The sequence below is a fragment of the Mytilus galloprovincialis genome, chromosome 7, assembly GCF_965363235.1.
Source record: "Mytilus galloprovincialis chromosome 7, xbMytGall1.hap1.1, whole genome shotgun sequence".
In the NCBI taxonomy this organism is placed as follows: domain Eukaryota; kingdom Metazoa; phylum Mollusca; class Bivalvia; order Mytilida; family Mytilidae; genus Mytilus; species Mytilus galloprovincialis.
This window is the reverse complement of record NC_134844.1, coordinates 62,739,440-62,748,364: the sequence shown is the minus strand read 5'-3', so window position 1 is coordinate 62,748,364 and position 8,925 is coordinate 62,739,440. Positions and strand designations below refer to the sequence as shown.

The following is an 8,925-nucleotide window of genomic DNA, read 5'->3' as shown; positions in this document are numbered from 1 at the left end:
ATACCTTATGCTGACTAGTACAACACAATTATTTGACTGCATCAACTAAAACTAACCATTTGTGCACTTTAATTTGTAAATCTATATACCACAACAGCCATATGTTTTATGTCAGGATTTAATGTATATTACAAATGACAGCAATATTGCAATGAAATAACAACATTTTTTTGTTCGCATGGATTTAGGGTTCCAGCATATGTCCTCTTTTTATTCAAAATGTTGATACGTAACAAAATTTCAGTAGTTTTGATACCTTATGCTGACTAGTACAACAAAAGTATTTGACTGCATCAACTAAAACTAACCATATGTGCACTTTAATTTGTAAATCTATATACCAGCACAGCCATATTTTTTATGTCAGGATTCAATGTATATTACAATGGACAGTAATATTGCAATAAATAAACAACAAGTTTTTGTTCGCATAAATTTAGGGTGCCAGCATATGTCCTCTTTTTATTCAAAATTTTGATACGTAACACAATTTCAGTAGTTTTGATACGTCTTGCTAACTTGTGCAACAAAATTATTTAACCGTGTTGACCAAAACTGACCATGTGTTCACTTTTATTTATAAATCTATATACCCGCATAGTAAATCAGCCATATTTTTTTATGTCCGGACTCAATGTATATTACAATGGACAACAATATTGCAATACAATCACAACACATTTTTGTTCGCATAAATTAAGGGTGTGAGCATGTCCTCCTTTTATTCAAAATAGTGATACGTAACAAAATTTCAGTAGTTCTGATACCTTATGCTGACTAGTACAACACAATTATTTGACTGCATCAACTAAAACTAACCATATGTGCACTTTAATTTGTAAATCTATATACCAGCACAGCCATATTTTTTTATGTCAGGATTCAATGTATATTACAATGGACAGCAATATTGCAATAAATAACAGCAATTTTTTGTTCGCATCAATTTAGGGTGCCAGCATATGTCCTCTTTTTATTCAAAATTGTGATACGTAACAAAATTTCAGTAGTTTTGATCCCTCTTGCTGGCAAGTGCAACAAAATTATTTGACCGTGTTGACCAAAACTGAACATGTGTGCACTTTTATTTATAAATCTATATACCCGCATAGTAAATCAGCCATATTTTTTTCTGTCCGGACTCAATGCATAATACAATGGACAGCAATATTGCAATACAATAACAACACATTTTTGTTCGCATAAATTAAGGGTGTGAGCATGTCCTCCTTTTATTCAAAATATTGATACGTAACAAAATTTCAGTAGTTTTGATACCTTATGCTGACTAGTACAACACAATTATTTGACTGCCTCAACTAGTACTAACCATATGTGCACTTTAATTTGAAAATCTATATACCAGCACAGCCATATTTTTTATGTCAGGATTCATTGTATATTACAAATGACAGCAATATTGCAATAAAATAACAACAATTTTTTGTTCGCATAAATTTAGGGTGCCAGCATATGTCCTCTTTTTATTCAAAATTTTGATACGTAACACAATGTCAGTAGTTTTGATACCTCTTGCTAACTTGTGCAACAAAATTATTTAACAAAATTATTTATGTGTGCGCACTTTTATTTATAAATCTATATACCCGCATAGTAAATCAGCCATATTTTTTTCTGTCCGGACTCAATGTATAATACAATGGACAGCAATATTGCAATACAATCACAACACATTTTTGTTCGCATAAATTAAGGGTGTGAGTATGTCATCCTTTTATTCAAAATATTGATATGTAACAAAATTTCAGTAGTTCTGATACCTTATGCTGACTAGTACAACACAATTATATGACTGCATCAACTAAAACTAACCATATGTGCACTTTAATTTGTAAATCTATATACCAGCACAGCCATATTTTTTTTATGTCAGGATTTAATGTATATTACAATGGACAGCAATATTGCAATAAAATAACAGCAATTTTTTGTTCGCATCAATTTAGGGTGCCAGCATATGTCCTCTTTTTATTAAAAATTGTGATACGTAACAAAATTTCAGTAGTTTTGATCCCTCTTGCTGGCTTGTGCAACAAAATTATTTGACCGTGTTGACCAAAACTGAACATGTGTGCACTTTTATTTATAAATCTATGTACCCGCATAGTAAATCAGCCATATTTTTTTCTGTCCGGACTCAATGTATAATACAATGGACAGCAATATTGCAATACAATAACAACACATTTTTGTTCGCATAAATTAAGGGTGTGAGCATGTCCTCCTTTTATTCAAATATTGATACGTAACAAAATTTCAGTAGTTTTGATACCTTATGCTGACTAGTACAACACAATTATTTGACTGCCTCAACTAATACTAACCATATGTGCACTTTAATTTGTAAATCTATATACCAGCACAGCCATATTTTTTATGTCAGGATTCATTGTATATTACAAATGACAGCAATATTGCAATAAAATAACAACAATTTTTTGGTCGCATAAATTTAGGGTTCCAGCATATGTCCTCTTTTTATTCAAAATGTTGATACGTAACACAATTTCAGTAGTTTTGATACCTCTTGCTGACTTGTGCAACAAAATTATTTGACCGTGTTGACCAAAACTGACCATGTGTGCACTTTAATTTATAAACCTATATATCCGCATAGTAAATCAGCCATATTTTTTATGTCCGGACTCAATGTATAATACAATGGACAGCAATATTGCAATACAATATCAACACATTTTTGTTCGCATAAATTAATGGTGTGAGCATGTCCTCCTTTTATTCAAAAATTTCAGTAGTTTTTATACCTTATGCTGACTAGTACAACACAATTATTTGACTGCCTCAACTAGTACTAACCATATGTGCACTTTAATTTGAAAATCTATATACCAGCACAGCCATATTTTTTATGTCAGGATTCATTGTATATTACAAATGACAGCAATATTGCAATAAAATAACAACAATTTTTTGTTCGCATAAATTTAGGGTGCCAGCATATGTCCTCTTTTTATTCAAAATTTTGATACGTAACACAATGTCAGTAGTTTTGATACCTCTTGCTAACTTGTGCAACAAAATTATTTAACAAAATTATTTATGTGTGCGCACTTTTATTTATAAATCTATATACCCGCATAGTAAATCAGCCATATTTTTTTCTGTCCGGACTCAATGTATAATACAATGGACAGCAATATTGCAATACAATCACAACACATTTTTGTTCGCATAAATTAAGGGTGTGAGTATGTCATCCTTTTATTCAAAATATTGATATGTAACAAAATTTCAGTAGTTCTGATACCTTATGCTGACTAGTACAACACAATTATATGACTGCATCAACTAAAACTAACCATATGTGCACTTTAATTTGTAAATCTATATACCAGCACAGCCATATTTTTTTTATGTCAGGATTCAATGTATATTACAATGGACAGCAATATTGCAATAAAATAACAGCAATTTTTTGTTCGCATCAATTTAGGGTGCCAGCATATGTCCTCTTTTTATTAAAAATTGTGATACGTAACAAAATTTCAGTAGTTTTGATCCCTCTTGCTGGCTTGTGCAACAAAATTATTTGACCGTGTTGACCAAAACTGAACATGTGTGCACTTTTATTTATAAATCTATGTACCCGCATAGTAAATGAGCCATATTTTTTTCTGTCCGGACTCAATGTATAATACAATGGACAGCAATATTGCAATACAATAACAACACATTTTTGTTCGCATAAATTAAGGGTGTGAGCATGTCCTCCTTTTATTCAAATATTGATACGTAACAAAATTTCAGTAGTTTTGATACCTTATGCTGACTAGTACAACACAATTATTTGACTGCCTCAACTAATACTAACCATATGTGCACTTTAATTTGTAAATCTATATACCAGCACAGCCATATTTTTTATGTCAGGATTCATTGTATATTACAAATGACAGCAATATTGCAATAAAATAACAACAATTTTTTGGTCGCATAAATTTAGGGTTCCAGCATATGTCCTCTTTTTATTCAAAATGTTGATACGTAACACAATTTCAGTAGTTTTGATACCTCTTGCTGACTTGTGCAATAAAATTATTTGACCGTGTTGACCAAAACTGACCATGTGTGCACTTTAATTTATAAACCTATATATCCGCATAGTAAATCAGCCATATTTTTTATGTCCGGACTCAATGTATAATACAATGGACAGCAATATTGCAATACAATATCAACACATTTTTGTTCGCATAAATTAATGGTGTGAGCATGTCCTCCTTTTATTCAAAAATTTCAGTAGTTTTTATACCTTATGCTGACTAGTACAACACAATTATTTGACTTCATCAACTAAAACTAACCATATGTGCACTTTAATTTGTAAATCTATATACCAGCACAGCCATATTTTTTTTTATGTCAGGATTCAATGTTTATTACAATGGACAGCAATATTGCAATAAAATAACAGCAATTTTTTGTTCGCATCAATTTAGGGTGCCAGCATATGTCCTCTTTTTATTCAAAATTGTGATACGTAACAAAATTTCAGTAGTTTTGATCCCTCTTGCTGGCTTGTGCAACAAAATTATTTGACCGTGTTGACCAAAACTGACCATGTGTGCACTTTTATTTATAAATCTATATACCCGCATAGTAAATCAGCCATATTTTTTTCTGTCCGGACTCAATGTATAATACAATGGACAGCAATATTGCAATACAATAACAACACATTTTAGTTCGCATAAATTAAGGGTATGAGCATATCCTTCTTTAATTCAAAATATTGATACGTAACAAAATTTCAGTAGTTTTGGTACCTTATCCTGACTAGTACAACACAATTATTTGACTGCCTCAACTAATACTAACCATATGTGCACTTTAATTTGTAAATCTATATACCAGCACAGCCATATTTTTTATGTCAGGATTCATTGTATATTACAAATGACAGCAATATTGCAATAAAATAACAACAATTTTTTGTTCGCATAAATTTAGGGTGCCAGCATATGTCCTCTTTTTATTCAAAATTTTGATACGTAACAAATTTTCAGTAGTTTTGATACCTTTTGCTGACTTGTGCAACAAAATTATTTGACCGTGTTGACCAAAACTGACCATGTGTGCACTTTAATTTATAAATCTATATATCCGCATAGTAAATCAGCCATATTTTTTATGTCCGGACTCAATGTATAATACAATGGACAGCATTATTGCAATACAATATCAACACATTTTTGTTCGCATAAATTAAGGGTGTGAGCATGTCCTCCTTTTATTCAAAAATTTCAGTAGTTTTTATACCTTATGCTGACTAGTACAACACAATTATTTGACTGCCTCAACTAATACTAACCATATGTGCACTTTAATTTGTAAATCTATATACCAGCACAGCCATATTTGTTTATGTCAGGATTCAATGTATATTACAATGGACAGCAATATTGCAATAAAATAACAACATTTTTTTGTTCGCATGGGTTTGTTCATGTCAAAAGAAGCCAAATGAACAATGACAAAGAATTGTGCATTCATGCTTGTGTCTCACATTCTTTATTAATTTGAAACCTAAATTCTGTTTTAATTACTTTTCAAAAATTTTTCGGTCTCAAAGCGTAGTACAGTCATTTAGTGTCACACTTCTCTTTTTTAGGGACAACTTCAAGATACTAATATGTAGGAAAAAGCAAAATATTGTATTCACAAACGGGAGCATGTGGCTGCTGGTTTTTTTTTCGGCTTGCAAAAAATCTTATTTACCTGTCAATTATTATGGTTATTTTTCAAACTAAGTTAAGAGGAAGCTGATTATCAACGTCGCTGATAAAAATGTGTGAATAGGGCCAAACGACCTTAAAATTCTAGATATGTGCCTTAAGGCTCACTGTCTTCATGTCTTCTAAAATACTTTCTGCAATTCAAGAAAGTAAGCATTTTCTAATTGTATAAACATTGTTATTTTACTGGTAAATGTCAATAATTTAAATACAGTAATTTGGAATTCAATAAAACGAAAAATAGTACTAAGGAGTTTTTATTCAAGCTTCATTCGAAATATTATACAATTCTCTTAGCGCAAGGTCATAACAACCCCAAAAACAACCATCAGCACGACATTGTGAAGCACCTGTATTAATGTTACACTCTTGAAATCGAGTTTGGATGGAAGTAAAAGAAAGTAATTCTCCATTGCATGTCGTTAGTTCAGATGTCGTTTGGTTAAGTTGGTTCCGACACACTCTCAGATCTTCAATGCATTCAGCATTAGTTTCCTGTCTAGTTACACAGCGATCGAGCTCCTGTTTAAGGGCTTGCTTTTCCGCAGTTAATCGAACTACTTCTTGCTTAGTGGCTACACAAGATGCATCTAAAATATAAAGTATATATGCATTATCGAGGACTTACATACCATATAAAAAAAATCGAGTAACTACCTATGAACGACCTCTAAACAAGAGACCAAGCAGTCAATACATTAATTTTAGGTCATCGTACGGACTTAAACAATCAGGAAAGCCAATGTTGAAATGTCAGCAATAACAGGACTTCAAATAACAAATGTAGAACGATTCAAACGAGACAATCAATGGCCTAATAAATGTACAAAACAACAATGAAACGACCACTTTAATACATGCTCCTGACTTTGAAAAAGCACACACAACAGCATATGAAAGGTTAACCATGATAACGGGATCCCAATCTTGTATAGTTCACGAAAGTTTGTCAGTTTAATTCACGTACAACAATCGTGCGTTATTAAAAAAATAACCTGCATATCAAAATGAAATGTTACTTTCGTGATGACACATGGTTTTACAAAAATGTGAACATGTATCAACCAGAAAATCTTTATAATATGGTGTTATTCGAATAGCAATTATGAAAATATAACTATTAGAAATGAAGGCTTCGGCTATTGTACAAACACGTGCTTTTATCAACGCTTTTACACTCCAAAAAAATTACAAAACAAAAAATATAAATCTGGAAATGTTAAATAAACAAATATTTTATGAAAACATGGATTAATATATGAAGGAACGTTGTGTACTGCATGCACTTAGAATGGTTCAAATAAAACAAAACAAATTCAAATGATTAACTGCTACAAAGGGTTTTGTTTAATTTGTCTTATAATATATCTCCAGACTTTTAGGTATCACCTGTTTTGCTTTAGATAGTTATTTTTTTATTAATTACAATTGATTGTATATAAGTATTATACAAATGAATGAACAATTGGTTAAGTATGCGTGTAGGAATCAACTCTAATTTACACGAATACTCAATCAATTGCATTATATGTGTCAGACATTGTGGGTTCAAGAAATGTGAAAAAAATCAGTAAAGCTTGTATTATAAACAGGAGCTAGGTCAATACCTAGGTGTGCTTCAGTTGGCCCCTTAACAAAAAATGTTTACTAGTTCAGTGATAAGGGCCGTCATACTTAGCTAAAAGTCTAGTTCCTTCGGTCTACATTGGCAACATCCGTTAGCAAAAATAAATGTGTTAAATACTATAAATGAGGACAGACAAGTACAAAACAAAACACCCATGGACACTGTCGTTTAAGGCAAAACCGTTTATGATTTAGTCAAACCGTTAGGCAATATTGTGACTTTTTCCTAGCCGTGAACAATCGTGACTTCAGAAAGACATATACAATGTTTATATGCATCAGAACGTGTTGATCTTGTGTTTGGGAGAAATGTTTACAGATTTTGTATTGAATTTCTGTTACCGTTAACAGAATTTGTCATCATCTAAAGTATCATCTTATGATTTTGTAATTTTAAAAGAGATTTTTAATAAAGATAAACATCTTACGAAATTGTTAAACACGGCTTTGTATAGTGACGATAACTTTTGACAATATCAACAAATGGAACAAACGTAAAACAAATGTTAGAGGCCTGATCAGGTACATGCATTTTTGATAAATAAAAAAAGTGTCGGGTTGAACCCGGTTTTAAAAGCTAAAGTTCCAATGACACATATATATTTATTAGGATATGAACAAATAACTCACCTTTGTGACATCTTTTCACTGCAAATAATATTGTTTTTATCAATTTAATGACAATTAATGTGCCAAGTTTGTCGATAAATTATCTGGTAGTAAACTATGAACCTTAGAATATAGTGGTAAGACAAATATTTGTTTAAATATTTCATATTCAAAGACAAGAACTTGTACAACAAATGTTGTAATTCATGTAGATCAAATTGTTTATATTGCAAATTATTTAATTAGAACCGCAACTGTATATGTAAGGCTATAAAACCATATATTGACATCATGTATCAAGTTAAGAGACCTTGTAGATATCTTGACATCGTGTATCAAGTCAAGAGACCTTATAGATGAACTGAAGAAAAAAAAACTCTCTCTCTCTATAAAGACATTTAATGATATTTTGTATATTTATGAAAAGATAAAAAACTTTCGGAAAAATTCTTTACTTTACATTTAAAATGCAATATAGACTTTTCAGAGGTATGTCTTTAAATATATAATAGGATATGATCAACTTACTTGCAATGGCTGGAACAAATAATATTCCCAAAAGAACTGTCATCATACCAATGAGTGAATTCATCATATGGGCTGAAGTTAGATACATCAACAAGACGATGATGAATATGGTGTATTTTATACCAACTGACTGCAGTTTATATACTGAAAAGCATATGGTACATGACGTGTTGAGTTTTACATACTTAGTAATGATTAAAATCACGACAAATCATACAATTACATGTTTTCATATTGACAGGACTAGTAAATCTTATTGATTAAAAGAGGATGTCTTAATTTGTTTTAATATTCATTCAAGTGAAACACTACTGCGTGTTTATCTCATTAAATATGCAACACTTGTTTGCACAACAAAACAGAAAAAAAAACAATTGAGTAGTTA

At 31.1% G+C, this 8,925-nt stretch overlaps 1 long non-coding RNA gene across 1 annotated transcript; it reads right to left on the bottom strand.

Annotated features, from left to right (window-relative positions):
- Positions 1 to 6,078: 6,078 nt before the first annotated feature.
- Positions 6,079 to 8,678, bottom strand: LOC143081858 (uncharacterized). The gene is made up of 3 exons (XR_012980125.1): positions 8,541 to 8,678; positions 8,034 to 8,051; positions 6,079 to 6,367 (listed from the first exon to the last, which is right to left on the bottom strand). It is a non-coding gene; the product is annotated as an uncharacterized LOC143081858 (long non-coding RNA).
- Positions 8,679 to 8,925: the final 247 nt, after the last annotated feature.